Genomic DNA, 22,522 nt, shown 5'->3' with positions numbered 1-22,522 from the left:
GTGCAAACCAGTCCCTCCTTTGAATAAACTCCATGGTGATGTGCAGGACTCACTCCTCATCCCCAGGTGTGTTCTGCAGCTCATTCATGACCAGAATTTCCCCTGTCAGATCATTGTGCCACGGGGTGAAATTGGAGCAGCTGCCTTGGAAAATGTGAAATGGCAGCGACACACCAGGCTGTGTTTCAGAGCATGTGACTGAGAAGGTGATTGCTCTCGTTAATAATGAGCCACTAAATTGGATGCAATTGCAATAGCTCATCATTTGTACAGAAATATTATGCTTTATAGGTGCATTACTGGGCTGTATTTTATAAGGCTGTTAAGCTTACGCACTTTCCCCTGCAGTAAATGTCAGCGAGGTTACAATAAAATTTAATACAATATTATTAAAGCTGAAGTGCATCAGTATGGAATGATCATGTATGCACACTAAAAAGTCTTTATTATTGCTTCCTTAACCTTCTTAAGGAGCTGCTTGTTTTAAGATACAATGATGAAAAGGGTCAAAGTTTGGAGGTCTCTTTGTCCACCCAAAGGTTCATCAGAATTTTCAGTGTAGATGGGGGTTTTGTGACACATTAGTTCAAGTAAATTAAACATTAGAATTTCAGCTCTGCTAGGAAAATTTCAATACAGCTGCAGATTATAATACAGGTGGTGAGGTCTCCTCACATTCACCTTAGTTTTCACGGGGTGGAACTGATTGGCAGATTGTTGGCCCCCAAAGCAGCCAGACTGCCCTTGCCCGTGCACATCTCAGAGGGGTGGGACACCTAACTAGCCTTGGGGGTCTGCCATTACCATGACAATGCCCATGGCCTGCCCCTTGTGAGGAAATCAATAGGCTCTGGGGCTCCCCAGACAATTTCCCTGACCTCCCAAGGTTGCCAAAAGCGAGGTCAAGCAGCAAGGATCAAAGGCCCTGTGGAGACAGGCATCCCCTCTCTGACCTGCTGGCTTGAGACTTGCCTCAGTCTTACCTTGAATTATTTTCTTGATTTAAGAAACTGGTGTTTTCTGCAAACACTTTAGCCAGAAGAAATCAGAATTAATCCCAGTGAAGTTGGAGGCATTATCTGCTGTTTGATTAGACTGTGAGTTCCATTGTGAGTTCCATTTTGGGTGGAACAAGGTGCAGAGCTGGAGAGCAGCCCAGGGAGAGGGTTGTGTTTGGGTTGTGTGCAGAGGAACAGTGTGAGGGCTCAGCTGTGTACCTTGGAGAGGTTATCAGTGCTCAGAGCTATTCTTGGTGCTTGCAAAGCTAATCCCTAAATATTTGGAGAGAGCAAAATACTACATGAATTTTAGAGTTAACTTCTTCAGACTTGCCTGGAATGAGTAGCTGACATGAAAAATGTGGTTCAGACCCAGTGGATCAGTGATGCCCAGCTTCCCATGGGAGCTCCAGAAATCACCTTCTGCATGAGATACAGCAGCTCAGCCCCCCTGAGCTGTGTGCTCTGTGCATGCATCTTCTAATTCCACTCTCAGCCTTGCTCCTTGTTTTCCTTTATCATGAAAAAGATTTGGATTCTTGTCAAAATATTTTGGTGCTTCAGAGCTTCCCAGCAGAGGGTGGATTTTAGGCAAGTGGGTACTTGATGCTTCCCACAAAGCTGGTCCTAGCAGGGGTCTGGAAGCAGCAGAGATCTGGAAATGCATTTTGGGTTCATGGGCTCCTTTTCCTTCCCAAGCAGCAGCTCCTGAAAGTGGCAGCTGCCTCAGATGGATTAAGTTCCCCTCTCTGGCACTTGTGCTGTTGACCACACTTTTAAATCACAGTTTTAAGAGCCTGTGTCAGAGATTTCATCTCTGAAAATACATGAGGAGCTGCTGCCTGTTGTGCAGGCTTTTTTTGTGACAGCCTCACTGCAGATCCCCGTGCCTGGGATCTGCTCCATCCCCACAGCCATGCATGATGTGAAAATCAGGGAAAAAAGGGAAAAATCAGGGCTGGGTTCAAAGGAAGGAGAAAAGACCTGCAGTGGCTCTGTGGGGGCAGTGGGCAGGGGAAGGGATGGGAGAAAAAGCAGGAGGAGCTGGCTTGCCTTGGTGACAGCTTTGGGTGCCACTCCAGGCGTGCACAGGTCGTGCATCCAGGTGGGTCTGGGCACACACAGAGGCAGACAGACACACAGACAGACACACAGACAGATACAGGCACACAAACACTGCTCTCTCTACTCTCTCTAGCAAGACGAGGACTTGTCCTGGCTTTTTCCTTGCAGGTTTTGGAGTGCAAAGCTCCAGGGGTGTAGCTCCCTGCCTGTGCATGGGGTAGAGACTCTTGAAGAATTTCTTTGAAGGGCAGTGCAGGTCTGGGCATCCCCCACAGTCTGATCAGTCCTACAGCACACACTTGTGCTGGTGTCACCTTTGCTGTGGGGTGGGGAAGGGTAGCAGGTCTATGGGAAAGGGCCACTCATAGAAAATTCAAACTTTTATTTTTCACCCCGCAAAGTTATGGAAAGGAAAGGGTGATGATGGTCCTCTGGAAAGGGTTAAAGACAAAATTATCATGAGATAAAGCCCAAAAATCTTGTTTTAAATGGACACAGATGGTATTGCAACCTTTCCTTTTCTCACCCTGCTTGCTTGCCTCTGCTCTGCCTTCCTGCCCCTCCCAGCCTCTGCTGCCTCTTTTCCTGCTTGTCTCATTGCTGCACTCTGGAGCTGAGCAAAGCTCAGTCCTTCTCTCCATGTGTGGACATCCCTTGCAGTGCTGTCCCCTCCATCTTCCCATTGCTCATTTTCCTCTGCACTGATCCTCTGCTTTCCCCCCTGTAATTACTTTCTTGAGGTTTATTTTCATCTCAGTGTCTGATGTGACCAAAGTACATAAGTCTGTATCTATTGATTTCTGACAGCACAGTCTGCTTGTTCCCAGTAATATTTCTAGCATCAGCATTCATCTTCCTCTCAATCTAAAAGATATGTCAGGACCACATCACTAAGGCTTCAGTTTTTCCTCCCCGTCAGCAGCATTCTTTCTCCATGATTCATATCCACAAATTGCTAAGGAAAAATTAAACTTTTCATCAAACCCTTAAATATTTTGAGACTCCACAGCTATTTCACATTTTCAGGAGGGAGGCCACAGCTATGGAAGCTGTTCCTAATGATCTCTGGATTTTTTGGGAACTGCCTCTTTGTTCTGATGTCTGTGGTCTCATATAATCAAAGTCATCAGTTCCTTTAATATATTGGCAGCTTGCATCCACATGCACACACACCTGTTTTCACCATGCTTGAGGGCAGCCCATACTCATCAATAGCTTTTTTTTCCCCTCTCTTTTTCTTGGACACTGGCACTGCTATTGCTGGAGGTTGCAGCAATGAGCTCTGGTGTCACTGTTGTGTATGATGCAGGTTAATAGGTGTCTGCCAGGGCAATCACCAGCTGCTTCCACTTTATCCAGGCTTGTCATGGGATAAATTTGCTGTACATGCTGCAGAGGCAGAATGTGTGTGTCACTTCTACCCAGGACAAAGCCACTTGTTCCCTGATGCCCTTCCTGGGGATGGGTTCTGTTTATGATAAAATCACAGTGAATTTGGTGAGATGCTCTGGAGTTCCTTTATCTAATGACAGAGAGGGATGTATTGGATGTTTGAGCAGCCTGCAGAAAGCACAACCAATGGCTGCTGAAACTGTTTTGTCAGTGATGTGAAGGATGGTTTTAATTTCCCCATAGGTGTCTTTCTCATCTCAGGAACCAGCTGATGGTGGCATTAATTTTGCTTCTATCATTTACTTCATGCCTTGAATTATGCTTGACCATCAGGGGGATGCTGTGGTAGTTACAGTACTTTGTGTGCCTCTTCTCTTGAGCAGAATTTCATTGAATTGGCTGATTACCAGGCACCAATATATCTTTCCAGATTTCTCACGTGAGAGCAATGCCAGGATAACTGATCACTTTGAACAGCCCTACTGATTTTCCTTGGTGCTTTCCAAGGGATCATGTCCAAACTCCATCCAGCTGAAGTGTCTGTCTCAGAGAGCTCCATTTTGGGATGATTTTCTAGAGGCACCTATTACTTCAGGGGTGTTTCAGGTGGTGTTTGATTCCTGCACAATCAGCAAAGTCTGTATTTTATTTATATTTTATTGCTTTCAGAGAATATTTGCAGTGAGGAATCTGAGACCACCTGGTAAAACAGAAGGAATAGAAGCAGTGGGAAACATCTCCCTCATGCCAGGTACCAGAGCAGGGCACAAAAAAAAAATGACCCACATAAAGCACTTCAAAATGTTCCTTTAGGATTGAAACTACAACAAATTTTAGTGGTGAGCGGGTTCTTCCTGATAAGAAGAGTACAAATGCCCTTCTGAAGGTGCTGGATTGAATTTTGGAGGAATTATAGTGCTTGGTGGGAAAGGAATAAACCATTCTAGACCATTTTGCTGGAGCTGGCATTTGGAAGGTAAAGATGAAAGGATATTTGATGTTATGTCCAGGCCATTGGAAAATCAGGGAAGATATCTAGCTTATATAGTAATTTAAAGATTGGGTTCAACCTGTTGGATGTTTAGGGTGAGAGGCAGTTCCATTTATCATCTGCAATCTGACATCAGACATCACCTGGGGAGAATCCAGCCTGTGGGGGAATCACCACAATCTGCCCTGGAGGGATTCCCTGTGGTCATCATGAAGGTTTTGTGTCCCTTTGACAGCAGCTGGTGTCAACAAGTACTTCAGTGACATGAAGAGGTGTTGGTGAAATTGTCCAACAGCTTTTCTAACTGGGAAATGAATATTGGAGCTGAAAGGAGAAACTCTCTTAAAAGGAAATGGCTCATAGCAGTTTTCATAAAGGGAAGGTGGAGGGGTCCCTGCCCATGGCAGGGATGGAATGAGGTGAACTTGGAGGTCTCTTCCAACCCAACCCAGATTCAGGAATTCTGTTGTAGAAATGGGTTTTGTTGGTTTTCTTGGCTGCTGTGTCCACCTGCTTACTTTGAAGACCCAGATCCACAGCATGTGATCTTATAACAAAGAACTGTAATGCCTAAAGACTTTTTACTCTTTTTATATTTTTCATATATTTGTAGCCTTGTAGATTTTTTATAGATATTTGTGTAGCTTCTAGTATTTTTCCTGCCCTCTCTCACAGTTTAACAAACACTTACTAACACATTCTTGAAATTCTGTTTAGTCTTCTTATGAAGAGAATTCCTGACAAGCACATTTTATTTTCTACCAGAACCTAAGACATAACAAATAAACAGGGCAAGAAGCCCCTGGAGCAGCTCCAAGGGTTACTGGGGATAACTGATTTCCTACTGGATGTATCAGCTAAATGTAATAATTAATTAATCTTATAAAAATTATAGAAATTTTGTGCTGGTCATGCTTGGTTTGCTGGGGGTTTTGGGAGCCACAGTTTTTTTGGGAAGGTCTCTCCAGAGACATTTGGGGGTGTCCACTCCCTGGCTTTTGTTCTCCCCAAGTCATGAGGATGCAGGGGCAGATTTCCTGGCCAGGGGATCAGTTTTTGGACAAATGCTGCCTGCAGGATGGAGCACCACACATCTGCTCCCTGCACCCCAGCATGTCCACAAAGCTTCACTCCCTATTCTTACAAGGGGAAGGTTTATTTCAGATGTGTGTGCAGCTGAGGTTTGGCTCTTTGTTTCAGTGCCTGTGATGGATTCTGAGCCCTGGTGTCCCACTGTGGTGCTGCACTGCAGGGTCTCCAGAAGGACACTGAGAAATCACCAATCACTCCTGAAACCTGTAACAGCATCTGCAGGGAATATCCACCCAGCCAGGGGTAGTCACTGCTGCAGAAAGGAAATTGTTCCCTTTATTCATGGGATATGACTGCAGGCTAAAGAAAAAGTGAGAGCAAGTTTGGAGTGCTTACACTGAGAGGGTCAGAGGGGTCACCTGCATTTGTGAAATGTCCTGCACCTCTTGTCCCCTGTGCTGGCAGCAGATGGAAATCATTTCACTGGGGGGTGTGAGCTGAGGTCAATGAGGGAGAGGGGCAGAGGAACAGCTCACTAAGACCCCCAGAGCCAGAGAACCACCTCTCTGAGCTGCTTCCTTTGTGCTGCTGTAAAACACAAAGGAGAGCAGGCAGGCCCAGGGGCTGTAGGAGTTTAAATCAATATGACAAATCCATAATTACACAGAGACTTGTGCAGTGAGAACATCTTGGGCTTATAAGGAAAAACAAACGTCAGCACGAGTCTCCAGTGTTATATATAAACCCCAGACATGCAGAGTCCATCTATATAAATGCAAGTTTGCCTTATTCTGGATGTTGTGTACACGAGTGTTTTTCAAATGTCTCTGCTCTCTCTGCCTAATTCATAAATCATAAGAGGAGATACAATAAAAGGAATTAGGTGATCATTAAAGCACTATGCACTGGATATATATTTCCTTTCCTCTTTCAGTCTGAGAGCTCATTAAAAGCTCACTTGACTCTTGAAGTATCTTGACACTGAAGATGATGATGAATAGAGCTGTTAAGAGTTGTTAATAATTTGAAATACATTGTCAGAATCACATGATGATGCTACAGGAGATTGTTATAGACATGTTATTTGTGTTTGTTTTATTTGGTTACCCTCTTAATCGACCCAGATTAGAAACAGAGCATGAAGCTGAGCAAGTATTTATTTTCTCTCTAGAAGGACATTTTAATTAAAAAATAAACTATTAAAAAAAGAAGTCTGAGCAGGTGAAAATTACTGGAATGACAACATCTTGGCCACGTGCACCAGTGTTTAATTCCAAACCCTTTCCAGTCTCCTTCCCTGGTGTAAGTGCTTTGCTGGCTGGGGCAGTTCCCAGCTGAGACTGCAGTGTGTGCTCTGGTGCTTTGCTGGGTCTGTCCCTCCCAGCCAGAGCCACAGGATTGTCCTGGCATGGGGGGACAGAGGGCTGGACAGCCTCATCTGCACTGCCCTGCTGACAGATCCTCAGTCACCAAGGGCTGGGTGAGCAGCCTGTTTGTTCTCCATCCCAAAATCTCTGCCAGTGCTGCTGAAGGAACACCTTGTGTGCTGGGAGGGGATTTTCCTCCATCCCTGTGAGGGGGCTCAGCCTATGCAGGCATTTTCCAAAGGGTCTCTGGGTGGGCTTCCTCTTCCCCTTTGAACCTTTGAATCTTTGAGATTCATCCTGGAGAAATGTTTAATGTATTCATTTTGTCCTGGAGAAAAGCTGTTTTTTTTTCCAGGGAGCACAGAACATGCACAATTGCATCCCTTCATAGACATGTCTTTGGTTCTTACACACCCCAAAAGAAGTTTAGGACTTTGTCCCTGGAAATTAGGCTGTGTGGGGGTTCCAGGTCACTAAAACTCCACAGGGTGCAGGTTTCCAGATATTCAAACTGTGTTCATTGATGGGAAGCCTGTGCCTAAATCCCCACTGCCCTGATTTGCCAATTGGGTGTTCTGAGTGGCATTTTTAGATGCAGGGGTGGTCACTCACCTTCAAGCTGTGCTGCCCTCAAAATGCTTTTCTTTCTTTGCCCCCAGCTTTTCCTCCTGCAGCAGGGAAGCAGCAGCTGCCCTCCCAAAGCACATCCCTGCTGCCAGGTCAGCTCTCCATTCCCCATCCACTCGATGGAGCATCCTGTAAATCATATTTAAAAATCCATTAGTGTAATGTTTCTGGAGTTGATATTAAGTGGGCTTTGGAGATCCTGCTGGCTCCAAATTCCCTTGTCTCAGACTAATTTATAGTATATTTCACCAGGACAGGCATTTTCATACTGAAGGACCAGCCTTGACCCTTTTCTCTCTCTTTTTTTCTCCTTTTTGTTCTATAATTCATCTGTTTTTAGCAGGTAATTGATGGCTTCTGATGTCAATGTGAGATTTCTTCTATTTTCTCACCTTCCACTATAAGAAAGGGAGGGACAGCATGAGAAGGAAATGCAGAAGAGGCAGGTGAAGGCTCCTCCAGCCTTTTCTGGGATGTGCTTTGTGCACAGGGCACAAAGCCTGTGGCAGGTGCAGGATTGGGTGCAGGGCTCCAAGATTTTGTTTTCCATGCAGGATGAAACACTGCACTAGCAGGAACTGCTCCCCTTCTCTGCTCCTGACACTGGGGGGGGAGCCAGGGACAGCTGGGAGTGCTCCAGGATGTGGCTGAGCAGGTCCTACAGCCACATAAAAGCTGATGAGTTTATTTAAGTGGAGAAGTTAAGAGTAAGAGAGAAAAGGTTTCTCCCTTTGACATGGAAAATGTGGGATGTGGGGAATCCCACAGCCTGGCTGAAAGCACAGGAAGGTGCCATGGAATCACAGAGGAGTTTGTGTTGGAAGAGACCCTAAAGGTCACCTCATTGCAGTTCCCTTGCAGTGAGCAGGGACATCTTCATCTTCATCTTCCTCAGAGTCTTGTCCAGCCTGGTCTTGGCTGTTCCTCAACCTCTCTGGGCAATCTGTGCCAGTAATCAACAACACAAACTCCTGGTGTTTATTTACAGCTTTGACAGAAGAGTTTCAAAGCACTTTGCAGATAATGCAATGAGCAAATCCTGTGAACCAGGCTAGGAATTCACCAGGACTCTGTGCTGCAGATGGGAATGGGGCTTCTTCCTCTTGTGAGGGTTTGTGAGCAGTTTGGCTCTTCAATTTTAACATGGATTGTCATATTCAAAATACTGAGCAGCCCATCAGATGCCTGAACTGTGAATTGGACAATTCAAGCCTGTACTTCAGAAGAAATCCCTTTAAAGCAAGCAAGATCTTGGTGGATATCTCTAAGGGGAAGACTTGTGTTTGAAAAATGGACTTGCAAGTTGAAATCTCAGTATTTGCCTCACTGAGTGCACAGATTTAAGGCATTACAGTGGTTCATGCCTTTTATCCTGATTATCAGGCTGTGTATTTTCTTAAATACATGTGAAAATCAGACAGTTTGATCTGTTGGGTTTCCTGGCTGTCCTTCAAAAAGACAACATAGTTTTTCATCACCAAAGCTTTGGGGTGCAGGATGAGCTGAGCCCACCTTGTGGCAGGCTGGTTTTTAAGTGAGTGTTCCAGAGCAGGGCTGTGGGCAGTGGGGTGCAATAACAGCCTGCTCCATGGCTGGGACCCTCTCTCAGCTTTTTGACACCTCCCATCCCCACCTCACCTTGCTTCTCCTGCTCTGCTGAACTCAGAGTCACTCCAGAACACACCAAGAAAGTTACCAGTGATGCTGTGTGGAATCTGCTGCTCAGGCTGGCAGCCCTGAGAGCAGGGGAGGCTCCCTGGGGAAGGAAAGCTGATAACACCAAGTTCACTCCTGGAAGCTGGGCAGAGCCAAAGGCCTCTGCTTTTGCTTGGTCCCTGCTGAAGGTGATTGACTTTGAGTGAGCAATTGCTGCTGACTCTGCAACTTGATCCTGGAGTTTATGTTCTGTGTAAGTAACCTTGAGATAGGGATAACTCACAACCTTTACCTGACCCTGACTGTGCATCTCAGGAGAACAGCAGCCCTTTGTTTGAGGTTTTGGGAGCCATGGGAGGTATATTTAGTCATGAACTGATGCTAAACATATGTGCCCAGACAGCTGCTCCTTCATTTCATCTATGAGTAAGTATTGATTAATGGAAGCATAAATTTATACACCTAGTGGATTGTTCTGTGGAATTGGTACCAAACTATCAGTAAGTTGACTTTGTCTTTTTAAATAAAATTAAAAACTTGTTTTGAGGGAAGAAGGACTTTGGGTGTTGATGAGTGAGTGAAACAGGGAAGAAAACCAAGTGCAGTCCATGGTGTAGACACTGAAATTGCCAGCAGGAGGACAATTGCCTTGGCAGGGTGCAGACCCTGAAGTGCCAGGTGCATGAGGAATGTTTGGTGGTGACAGGATGTGTCATGCACATTGTGCTCAGCCAGGCTGTGGCAGGAAACCCATGCTGTGTGGAAAGGGTGGTGTCAAACCAGCTGGGACCAGAACCATGGCAGGGTTAATGAAGGGCTGAACAAGTTGTCTTCTTTATCCTGATCTCCCTCTCTCCCATGGGAAGAATTTTTATAGAGTTCCTCAAATATTCAGTTTCTATTTAATGTGACCTATTCTGAATGTGTGAACAAAGTATTTATGCTGCAAAATAATCTTGAACCTTGGAGGTTCTTGAGGAAAGTGACCTTTCTGACAGTAGCAGCAGTGGCTGTGACAAATTCAGTTTTCAGCAGTCTTAGGAATGGGCATGGGGTTCATGGGCAGCCTCAGGCATGGCTGGTAGTGTCCTGGACTTCAGCAGCTCTTTGTCTCACTCAGACCTCAGGATATTTTATGCTGTAGGTGGTAAGAACAGCCAGCCCATGCAGGATAGCTTTGCTCTAAATCTAGAGCTTCTTGAGGAGTGTGGGAATCCTGCCTAGCTCGTGGCAGCCCTTGAGTTAAACCTGGGCTGCTTCTGATCAAGCATTCAGATTAAACATTTTGCTCTCAACAAAACGTGTTCTTTTCCTAATTTGCCATGTCTGTGATTCAGCACTCACACCCCTCCACTGGGCAGAAAACAGATGGTTTCCAAAAATTCCTCACCTGATGGGTTTTGTACCCCACAAAGCACAGCCTTTACAACCATGGCTTTAAAACCTATTTTTTTTTAAAGACAATTGGTAGGTGGTGGCCACTGCAAAACCTGCAAGCAAGAGAGCAGTGAGGAGATGGTGCCTTGTCCTCCCCTGCTCTTGGCATGGCACAGAAATGCTTTCTGCTGGAATTCTGCTGGGCAGCAGGGCTGGGGGAGCTGGAGGTGAAAGTGCAGCTCCCCTGTGTGCACCAGGGCTTTTCCTTTGCCAGTAGGATGTTGGCACAGAAAATTACCTCCTGCTCAGGCTCCTGGGGCAGATTTGTGTTTTGTCCAGCTGTGCTGGGTGTGTGTAAGTGGTTGCATGAGTTGTGTCCCTGCCCAGCTCTCTGGAGGTGAAAATGCATTCCCACAGGCTGGAGCTGGGCAGGGAGGGGTCCAGGAGGGCACAGCTGGCTCTGAGTGTCCACATACAGCAGCCCCCACCCCTGCTCCAAACCAGCTGCCTGGAAAGAACACAATAATCCCAATACCAATCCCATATCACTCAGAGAAGATGGCTTCTTCTTTTTTTTTTTTTTATTTTTTATTTTTTTTTTAAATTTTTTTCTTTTTTTGTGACATTCTGTGCTGCAAACAGCTCAGGTCACAGAGCACCCACAGGTTTCTGTCTCTCATCTTACAGACTAAGCCCTGATGATCTGCAGGTTGGGTGAAAATGGTTTATTGAGAGTTTGTCTGCATAATTTCCACATACTGACACTTTTAATCCTTGGCATCAGCCAACAATAAAAAAGGAAGAAGGAAAGCAATTTACATGAGGAAATATTAGAGCTGTATCCTATCCTAGGCTATTATTTTAAAATGTCTCTGTGGAATAGGATGTTTTCTGTAAAAGGCAGGGTGCCTGGCTCCATAAACCCTTCTAAATTACCACCTCACCACAGCCTCCAGCAGCTGTCCTAGTTCCTCAATTCATTTTTAGCATTTGAGGATTAAAAATAATACAAACCACACACTTTGAAAGCAAAGCTCCTGGAGGGTCTCACACTGTGGGGAGGGGGCAACTTCTTGTGACTCCTGAAAGCTGATGTTAGCAGAGGAATAATGGGATTGGAGAACAGGGGGATTTGTTAAATCAGCTTGAACTCATGGAACTCGTGTTTATGTGCATTTGCTTCCAGTGGAAACCAGTGGTGACACTACTGGAAGAAAAACTGGCTTTAAAAAATAATTTAATCTATCCACAGAGGAGCTATACAGAGAGGGGGATTATTGAGGAAAAAGGGAAGTGGTCCTTCAGTTCTGCCAGCAATATTGTGCATTTCCCCCAGAAGAACTGAGGCTCTTTTGGAGCTTAGCCTTATCTAGGAGTGGGAACATAAAGATGAGCAAACATCAGGAGACTTCCAAGTGTGGGGTATTTTGGTTTAATGTATAATAGGCCTGGCTCATGTCTTTATTCTGGCATGAAAGACAGAAGAGGGGAACAAGATGTGCAAATGTCTCCATTTCTTTTTCAGCAACCTCAAAAAATTAGGCCTTTAAAGAAATGCATTTTGTCTGCATGGCAGTATGAAGGAATTTTTAAAGTTTAGGATCCTTGTTGATGTTTAGCTCCAGCTTTTGCCTCTAGCATTTCCCTGGAGTTGCTCTTATTTTTTGGAAGCTGACAGTATTTTGCTTCTTGTAATTCTGCTTTTACCTGTGTGCTGGTTGTGGTTGTCACCCACCTGCTGTGTCAGGGAGACTTCAACCCTCACAGCTGTTAATATTGCTGGCTGCCATTAAAACATCAAAAATCATCAGGCTGAATATGGAGATGAGCTTGCAATGAAAAACATGACCAAGAGTTGGATAAGCTTGGTCTCTTCTAAATTTTGTGTTACAAGGTGAGAATTTGGCCTTTGTGTAAAGGCTAGTGCTGTGTGCAGCCTGTGTTTGAGTTTCTCTGCTCCTTCCTGGCTTTTCACCAGCAGCATCATTAGTTTGGTGAGGAGCTTAAACATCCCCTGTATCATCATTTGTCTCCAGTCCTTATATTTGCTCTATCATATTTAGCACTAGCAGCACATTTTCCACCAAATCACTGCTGTTGGAACAACACATCCTTTCCTGAAGTGGAGCTGCAGCCACTGCTGGGAGCAGTAATTGGCTGCAGTGGGGCTTTGATGCTCTTAAGTATTTAGTCCCTCACGCTGTGCTCTTTGAATCAATAACCTCCTCTGGTCTGTAACCTAATAGAATTGCTTAGTGGGTAAATTTTTGCTTGTGTTTCATCCATTTAGCTTATTTCAGTCTTCTGATAGATCTGCTCCATCTGGAGAACCAGTGAAAACCATCACGTGCTTGTCATATGCCTGTGACAATAAACATCATCACATTTTCCCCTGTGTACTCCAGGACAGAGACAACTCTGAGCCTTTGGGAAGAATGGGGATGGATGTGCATCAAATAAGAGTTGGGTGGAAATCAGCAGCTGGTGCTGGGGGAGAGAAGGCTGGGAACAGGAGAGCTGCTGGGAAAACCTCTGCTCACGTTTTGTGAGAGCACAGAGCCCGTGCTGCCATCAGGACAGGGCACTGTCACCTCTGGACAGGACACTGTCACCTCTGTCAGGACACCCTGTCACCTCTGGCAGGACACTCTGTCACCTCTGTCAGGACACTTGCACCTCTGGCAGGGCACTGTCACCTCTGCCAGGGCACTGTCACCTCTGCCAGGACACCCTGCCACCTCTGGCAGGACACTGTCACCTCTGGCAGGGCACTGTCACCTCTGGCAGGACACTCTGCCACCTCTGGCAGGACACTGTCACCGCTGGCAGGACACCCTGCCACCTCTGGCAGGACACTGTCACCTCTGGCAGGACACTGTCACCGCTGGCAGGACATCCTGCCACCTCTGGCAGGGCACTGTCACCTCTGGCAGGACACCCTGCCACCTCTGGCAGGACACTGTCACCTCTGCCAGGGCACTGTCGCCTTTGCCAGGACACTGCCACCTCTGCCAGGACACCTGTCACCTCTGGCAGGGCACTGTCACCTCTGCCAGGACACTGTCACCTCTGGCAGGACACCAGGCATTCCCAGCTCACAGGTATGTTGTAGCAGAGCCCCAAAGCTCCAGGTGGGGTTTTCTACCCCAGGATGATGGAGCAGAGGCAATGGCCAGATGTGAGATGGGGACAGGGGGAGGACACAGATGTGAGCCTGCAGGAGGCTGGTTTGGAGGAAATGAGGAAAGCAGCAGGGTTTGGGCCCTGGGTGCTTGATGTGAAGCTGCCAAAGGATTCCATTCTGCTGACTGGGAACTGGTTACCTCTCTGTGTGGATATTTGGCCATGAAGAGGTTAAGCTGTCTACACTTTTGTTTTGCCCTGCCTCTCCCTCCAGAGGAAGATTTCTCTATAAAGTTATTTTTAGATGTCTCGTGAGCAAATTTGGTGGGAAGACAAGCAGGCAGCAGCCCCCAGCGAGCTGCTGAGCCCACCCCTCTCAGCTTTCCGAGGGTAATTAGCAGATAATCATGCCAAAATCCAGACTCCAACGGGCTCCTTTTATCCTGTGTGCTGACATCGGTGAGCTTGTTCAAAGTCACTTGTGGCTTGCTGGTTAAATGTGTTTCCTCAGTTGTTTATGAGCTGGTGTTGTGTGCAAAGGCAAGATCAAATGCAGGTCTTGTCATGCAGCAGCCACTGGTGCTTTGGTTAGGTTTGATAACTCAGGATGTTTCCCAGCATTAAAATCACATTTTATTGGGATGTGCTTGCTGCTGATGGTGTTTCCAATAATGTGTTTTGCTGCAGGGTTGGTGTGGAGGGTGTTGGAGCTTTGATTCAGCAATGTACTCAGGCACTCATCCCACTAACCTGTAATTATATATCTATAAATGGATATATAAGAAACTGGAGGTGACTGCTGGGATTGGCCTGTAATTTCCCATGATCTAAATGGAAATTAAGCATGTATTTTTAAGATACATTTATACTTAGGAGTTTTGCTAATTTAGGGCCTTAGTAACTCCTGCCTTTTTTTAGTGAAGAAAAATATTAAGTGTGAGGTGGTTGGGCTGAAGAGATTTCAGGACCTGCATACTTCTCCCTTTTAGTGATATGGTAAAATAAAGGTACTTCTTAATGGAAAACACAGTCAACCTTCTGGGTGCAATAAATCTAAGACAGGTAGATTTAATAAAAACTATCACTATTTCCTCCTGATAATAGAAAGATTAACTTGGCCAAGGCTACAGGGTCAAAAATAGGCTGAGTAACAGAAATCTGTGGGACTGATAACCTGAGGAATGTGGGGAAGGAGTTTGACCTCCTGCTGTCTGATTGCTTGTTCATGGGCTTGGAAAATCTGGCTCTGAGAGGTGCCAGCAGGCAGGGTGGGCTGGGCTGTCCCAGGGGTCAGCAGAACATTTGGGGTCCCTTGGCTCACAGAATTTTCCCTTCTGTGGACAGATGAAGGTTTGGGATCAACCCTGTGAGGTCTTTTCCATTTCCAGGTATGTCTCTGGTTTTGCAGTGGATCCTTAATGAATTATCATGAAAACACCCCTGAGCTCCTGCCTGAGTCTCTTCCCTGCAGCATTCTGGATCTGGCCTTACAGCAGCTAATGCCAGATGCAGAAATCAGCCTCCCTCAGGTGAGAGAACAGACCTTTGTAACCTGTTTTCATTTTCTGAGCACTTACCATGACAAAAAGTGTCTGTAGCTGAATTGAGCACACCTTGAGTATTTGCTGCACTATTTATCCAAGTTCATACAGCTGTGAAGTCTTGCATAAGGTCTCACCTGAGGCTCCTGTTCTTTGTGATTGTATCTTGTGCTTTTAGGCTAAACAAGAAAAGCAGTGGGGAAAGTGATAGCTCAGGTTGGAGTAATAATTTGCTGTCAGGCTGGCAAACATCTTTGTCTAGTATATAAACTTGGTTCCTTTTTCCCTGATGCCAATGGAGCTGATTGCATGGAGGAAACATCCCTGGTGACAGAGCCTCATTCCCTGGGCTCTGTGTGCAGCTGAGTTCATGCAGACTGTGGTGCCCTGGCCTGGAGCAGGCAGTGCCATTCTGCAGGAGCACAGCTCAGCCAGCAGCTGCCAGAGGAAACATCTCAATGCAGGAGTGCTGCTGGCAGCTCCAGAAATGGGATTGTGAGTCTGGTTCCATCACAAGTCCCTGCTTTCCCAGTAAAACATTTCAGTGGAGAAAAGTGTGAATGCTGATAAAATCAAGATTAATTCGAGATTTTCTAATCAGATCAATGTATTTCCCAGATTTCTCAAGAATCACTGATTATGAAAACCTAATTTCATTCACCATTTTTACTTGGCTTCCAAGTCAGTTCTGAAGACAGACAGAAAAGTTACTGCTGGTAGTTCAGATCCTGATAAAAACCTCATGAGAATCAGCTCCTGAGGTTTCTGTGTTAAAGCACTGACAGATGGAAATGGTATCTGATGCTTTAACATTCCTTAATTGAGCTCTCAAAGGCATGACAAGGTCCAATGGCCGGAAACTGAAGCCAGAAAAAATCAAATTGGAAATAAGGTGCACATTTTTAAGTGAGTAATTAAACTCTGGTACAGTTTATCAGGGTATGTGATGAGTTTTCCATGGTTTGATCTCTTCAAATGAAGAATGCTTGTCTTCCTCAGAAATACTCCACAGCTCAAACAGAAGTTCAGGGGCTCAATACAGATTTTTTAAAAATGTAATTGTGTGACCTGGATGATGCAGGAGGTCAGGCTACCACATCTGAAGAGATAAGAATCTGTGAATCTAAACCCAAACAAGTCCCTTGACTCCAAGCCCTGCATTTAAACTTGATGTGGACCTCAATTCCCTCCCTGCTTCATTCTGCTTGCTTAGAAAAGCAAGAAGGACTTTCTAAGGCAGTAATTTGAGGAGTTTAATGCAGTCTTTTCATCTGTGAGGATTTTGGCCAAGATGCTGAAGAGCTTGCACCTCTCCTGGGGCTGTGCAGAATGCTCCTTCTCCTCCCAGCTGCTTCTCTGTCAGAATTCTGCTGAGCAGCTGCACCCTGGGGACCAGGCATCCCCTCCCTGCTTCCAGAGCACCCCTCTCCTCTGCTGGCTGCTCTGGGGGCTCTGCTCACCCCCAGAGTCAAATTCACCCCGGTGCCATGCAGCTCCAAAGTTCAGGAGTGGTGTGAAACAGCATGGCACACAGGAACAGTCAGGCCAGCAGGGTTTCAGGCACCTCCTGTCTCCTGCTCCCAGTTTCACTTTGCTGTGGCACAGTGGAAGGGCTGGTGTGGCAGCACAGGGGCTGGGTGCAGCAAACAGAAGGTGGGAGAGGTCTCTTAATTGGCTCCAAGTGCCAGTTTCTCTAGAGGGGCTTTTCTTACCAGGGAGAAACTGCTCAGCAGTGCAGGAGTAGGTCACACCTGCAGAGCAAATGGGTTTCCTCAGTCTGAAGACATCTACAGAGCAGAGTAATAACAGCAGAAATATCAGAGTTTGGTTTTAAGGGACGTCTGAGAATGCAAAGGAATTGCCCTTTATTAAAAAGGCCAGAGCAGAGGCTCTCCTGGTGCATGTTGGATACAGAGCACAGATCTTTCACAAGGACCCTGTGCTGGGGAGGGGAGGAGGGAGGTGAGTGGAGAAGAGGAGATAGAGAGGAAATTTAACCCTTAAGGACCTTCTTCAACAACCTTGCTTTGCAAAGAAACCTCTGCCATGGAAATATCTTCTCCCTGGTGAGTGAGGGTTTGCTGTGTGCATAGAGAGCAGCTCCTGGGATTCCTGGTTGTGTCTGCCCTGTCTCACTGTGCCCAACAGATCACCCTGTGCATCCTGGGCTGGGGGAGAGCACACAGCCAGCTCTTGGCCCTCTCCAGGCTCAGCCAGGAACCTGAGCCCCCTCAGTGGTGTTTTGATGTGCATCATCTTAGAGAAGTGCCCAGAAGCACCTTGGATTTGGGGAGGCATCTGGCAGAGGATTGGCAGAACATTTGGGTCTTTGTGAGAATCCCAGAATTGTTTAGGTTGGAAAAGACTTCTAAAATCATCAACTGTGGTTCAATGGCACCTTGTTTTTTTGTTGGATGGTGCCACTGCAGGACAAGAATTTAGGGGCTGGTTAAGCCAGAGTCCTCTGGCCATGAGCAAGGCAGAAGGGGCTGCAGAGCACCCCAGATACTTTTGTCCTGAGCTCCTGGCTGGGAACTGGCTCAGACATGCAGATATGAAGTGACAGGTTTAGGTTTGGATCTTTGGCCATTGTGCATGTCTCCAGGGCTGTTCAGGGATTCCTGGCATTTGTAAATGTGTTTATTCTCAAGGAGCTTTGCTGCTTCTCTGCAGCCCAGCATACTGTATATCAGGATCTCATAGTCATCATATCCTGAGGTATTTTTGTATGGGAAACCTGGCCAATGTGGGGGTCAGGGAGGTTTTGGAGCATTCATGTGCTGCCTGGAATCACTATTTTGGGAATGGCTCTGCCTGCTCTAGCCTTGGATTTTCTCCACAGCCCTTGTTCTTGGTCCTCTGTTTTATTGGAGATGGGTTGGGTGGACCAACAGCACAGGAAAATGATGATGTAATGAGTTGTGTGTTATTAGCCAGAACTAAATCAAAGTTACATGTTGAATAAAAAATTTAATAATAGTTTTAAAAATGTATATTCACAAAAACAAAAAGGTACTAATTTTACATTAACTAAATGTTAATAAAAAAGAATAAGAGCTTGTGCAGCTCAAGGTTACTGGAAAGAGCTGAGTGCAGCAATGGTGTTTTTTTAATTCTAGAAAATGCTTTTCAGCCTTTGGGCAAAATCCTGTCCCAGTGTCCTGAATCTCTGACCTGCACAGAGGAGACAAAACTTTCATTTCTTCTTTTGTCCCCCATATTTTTATTTTCCTTTAACCATGCATCCCTTATTGGTTTTGTGAGATTTCTTACTGCTGACTTCTATTCATTGCCTTTACCATTTCTTGTTTTCTATGGAGAAAATTTCCCATTTATTTCCTCCTTCATGATTTGGTTTTTGCTTGTCCTCCAAGCCAGAGCAGCTTTTTGCCAGCTCAACCTTCTTTCTTTTCCATGGGATTGTGGCTCGTCTGTGTAGGGAGGAAAAGGATCTTGAACAGTTCCCAATTATCAGTCACATATTCTTGCTCAAATTCTTTCTTTCAATTGTTTTGCTTTGTAATTATTTTCAGCTTTGTTAAGCTGGCATTGGAAATCATCAAGTAGATACATTACTCATTTGGACTTTATTCTATTTGCACATAACAAATGTAATCAAATCAGTCTCTTGTACCTAAGCTGCTGCTATATTTTTACATTCTGTCATCAGTTCCCCTTGATCTGCAAAAATGAGATCTAATATAGAATTTCTTCTATGTTAGATGCAATTGTATTTTGTGTCTGGATATTTTCAAGTATAATTTTAGGAATTCCAAGCACATTTTTAGTATTTGCAGCACAAGGCTCCAACATATGGCTTTCCAAATGAAATCCCCATAGAAATGCAGCTCTCTTTCTTGAGTGGAATAACTATGTTTACAATAGCTCAGTGCTACATGAAAATGATAGTGTTGTTAGTAATATTGAGCAGAATTTTGAAGAGTTCAATAAATATTTCTGTTCCTTACAAGGGAAAAACGGAGGCTGTGTGATCATGTCCTTTAACAATAAAACACCTTTTATACTGAATGAGGATTGTATAGCAGCTCTTAATTAGAGATAATAAATACCAGCAACTTACATCTGTGGGGAAGAATTTTAGCTGTGTGCCATTATTTTTTAAGGGATAAACAAGGTGGCTCACAGAACTAAGGATTTTTCTGCCTGACATTAATCCTAGACAAAATAATGGAATGGCTGATAGGGCATGTAATTAGTAAAGAATTAAAGGGATTAATGCAAGTAGTGTCAATCAACATGGGCTTATAGAATATAGTTCTTGTCTAATTAGATTTTTTTTTCCAGGAAGATTACAAATTGTGTTGATAAATGTAATAGTATTGATATGATAAACTTCTGGGCAGGCCTGGGGATCCTGATCTGATCTCCTGGCTGACCCTGCAGATGGGGCAGGTGAGACCCTTTCCAAACTGGAACACCCAGTGGTCCCTTGCAAAATGTTGCCTATAGCTACAAATAATTTCTTCTACAAGACTGGGATGATAGAAAACCAATTAGGCACCACTAAAATAGATAAAAAACTGCTGCACTCTCCAGTTTTAAATGGAAATTCATCAGTGAATGGACATGCTTCTAATGGAGTCGTGGGGGTTATCACAGATCTGCCTCTGTGGTGAGCTCAAAATCTGAAGTTCACTGAAATAACAGAGCAGAATGATTCAGGTGGCATCAGTAACCTAAATAAAAACAAGCACCATGTTTTAATAGGACCCATGTAGATCTGAGCCATGTCCAGGGAACTGCTGACTCTGAAAAACACATGTGGGACCATCAGCAAGCACAGATCCCTGTGTGGAGTGTGGCAGAGAAGAGAAATGTCACATTTGGGGGGATAAAAACAGGAATATAGGAGACAAGGAGGAAGGGACTCCTCCTTCAGTCTCCAGTTGTGACTTTGGCAGTTCATGGCAAATGTTGTCATCAGCAGTTGGAGAGAAAAAGGAGTTGTTAAATGATTTTGAAGCACATCCATCCACTGGAGACTGGAGGAGACTCTTTGCATCATCTGACAGAGAGGAAGGGGACAGAGAGTTCTGATCACTCTGATGGGCAGAAACATAAATACAGTGAAAAAGCTGAGTTCAGTCCAGCAAATAAAGGCAATAAAACCCAGCAGAGAGAAACCAAAGGTAGAGGAACTCAGACTAGACACAAACCACACTCAGCAGTGAGAGCAATTAACCACTCACAGAAGCACACTGGAAACATGAAGCTCCTTGTTTCACTGGAAATTTTTACATGGTCCATCTTTTCCTAGAATTTCTGCTCTAGTTTGAGAAGGAATCAGTTCTGGGAAGTCTTGTGCCCTGTGCTATGCAGGGGGCAGAAGTCAAAATCCCAGTGGTTTTGTTGGTGGCTCCCAGGGCCCCTGGCACCACAGCCCAGCTGTGTCCAGCACAGGAGCAGGGCTCACAAAAACTGCCTGAGCTACAAGCAGCTCAGGAGTTTTATTTCTTACCAGCTTATATAAGGATTTTAGGGAAAAAAAACCCCAAAAAGACCCTAATGAACCCAGGACTGAATTTTCTGAAAACCTTGCTGCTTACTAAAGCATTGAGGATGCAGATTAATTCACACTTCTTATTGATCCCTGCTCTCTTTGGAGACCAGAGGCACATCCACACTGAAATTACAGGCTCCAGTCCCTCACCAGGAGCTACTGATGCTTTCACTGACTAAGAAGATACCCCAAGACCAAATGTGATGTTCAGAAGGTGAAGTGAGGAGAGAAATGCCCCAAGACTGGTGTCTGCAGCTCACTGCTCCTCTAATGGACTTTAATCCCATGTGGCTGTTCATTCATATTCTCATTCAGCTCTGAAAGTGCCCAAATGTTTTTAAACTCCTGAATATTTTCAGGAATTCTCCTAGGCACTTGGAAACAGTAGGGGGAAAAAAATAGCAGCATGTGAATGAATGTGATTAACAGGTCATGGTTATTCCCAGATCCTTCTTTTTATTATAATTACTTCATTACAACAGAGCCATGTCACAGAACTTCTATAAACAAGTGCTGATGTGGCTGCTCAGGCTCTTTAAAGTCCAGATCTTGGAGAGGTAAAGAAATTTGGAATGGAGAAAAATAGCAATTAGAGTTAAATGGTAAAATGGAGAGTTAATGTGTAATGAGTAAAACTCCTTCTAGTGGAAAATGTTTTTTGTGTTAACTTTTGTAAGAAAACAGTTTTCCATACTTGTCAGGCTTGACAGTTAAAGTTAATGGTGTTAAAAAACAGAGTACTGAAAAATGTTCCCTTTGGTGTAAAAGATTTATTCAATGAGAGTTTGCTTGAAAAGTTATTTTGGCTGAGGGTGCTGGCTTTTGCCTAATGCTTGGAACAAAGATCCTTGCTGTGTTACGAGGATGGGGACAGCCCTGAATTTATGATTTCCCAATTAAGATGACATGACCTATTTTGTTGTATTGTTGACCCCTTTTTGAACAGAATGCCAGTCTTTAAATGTATTTTTTTTTTTTCACATGGGGAAAAACCACATCAAGTAAATGCTGATCTCACTTTGCCTGGAGTAAAGCTTGGGATACTCAGAGACAGAATTTGTGAGCTAATCTGCACTGAAAGGAGACTGAAAAGTGAGTTGAACTGTTTCTACCCATTACATGCTATTTAGTAAGGTAGTTAGAGCCTGAGATTTCTTTGTGTGGCCATAAAGGCTGTGCAGTAGCAGAGCTGTGCTCCCTTGGCCGTGGTGGAGGGGGAGGTTTGTGAAGGATTGAGGGGCAGCAGGAGAGGGCTGGGAGCTCTGGGGTTCTCTCTTCTGCCATTTCTGGTAACACACTGGGGAGGGAAGGGTTTCTCCAAAGGGCCCATCAGACATGGAGACAGACATGGAGCTGATGATCTGACACCCTGCCTGCTCCTGACTCACCCTAAAACTTCTAAAATGTTATCCCCCCAATCCATAGTGGGTGGAAGCTGAGGGCAGTTTCCCTTTTAACATCAGAGGGTTTTGTCTCTTGAAGCATCCTCTGGATTTCCATCTACCTGTGGCCCTGATAAATCAGGTCAATCACCTCATTGTATTTCCCTGAATTAGGCTGTGGGAACATGCATTCAGGTTTTGTTCTGATTGTGGCCCCATTTCTTCCAAAGCAAAAGCTCATGAATAGACTTTTGAAATCTGTCTGCCTTTTGTCTCCTTTCCAGCCCCCTAATTTAGTGCTACTTTTTATTGTTTGGATCTCTCAAAATATCTGAATTCTACCCATTAAAGAACCTTGCCAATATAGAGTCAACATAGGTTAGCAGATGTCCACTGACCTCCAAGAAAAGCTGGTTGGCACCATTTGGTGTTTAGAATAAATTCATCAGG

The sequence above is a fragment of the Erithacus rubecula genome (assembly GCF_903797595.1).
Source record: "Erithacus rubecula genome assembly, chromosome: 20".
NCBI lineage: Eukaryota > Metazoa > Chordata > Aves > Passeriformes > Muscicapidae > Erithacus > Erithacus rubecula.
This window is presented reverse-complemented; position numbering follows the sequence as displayed.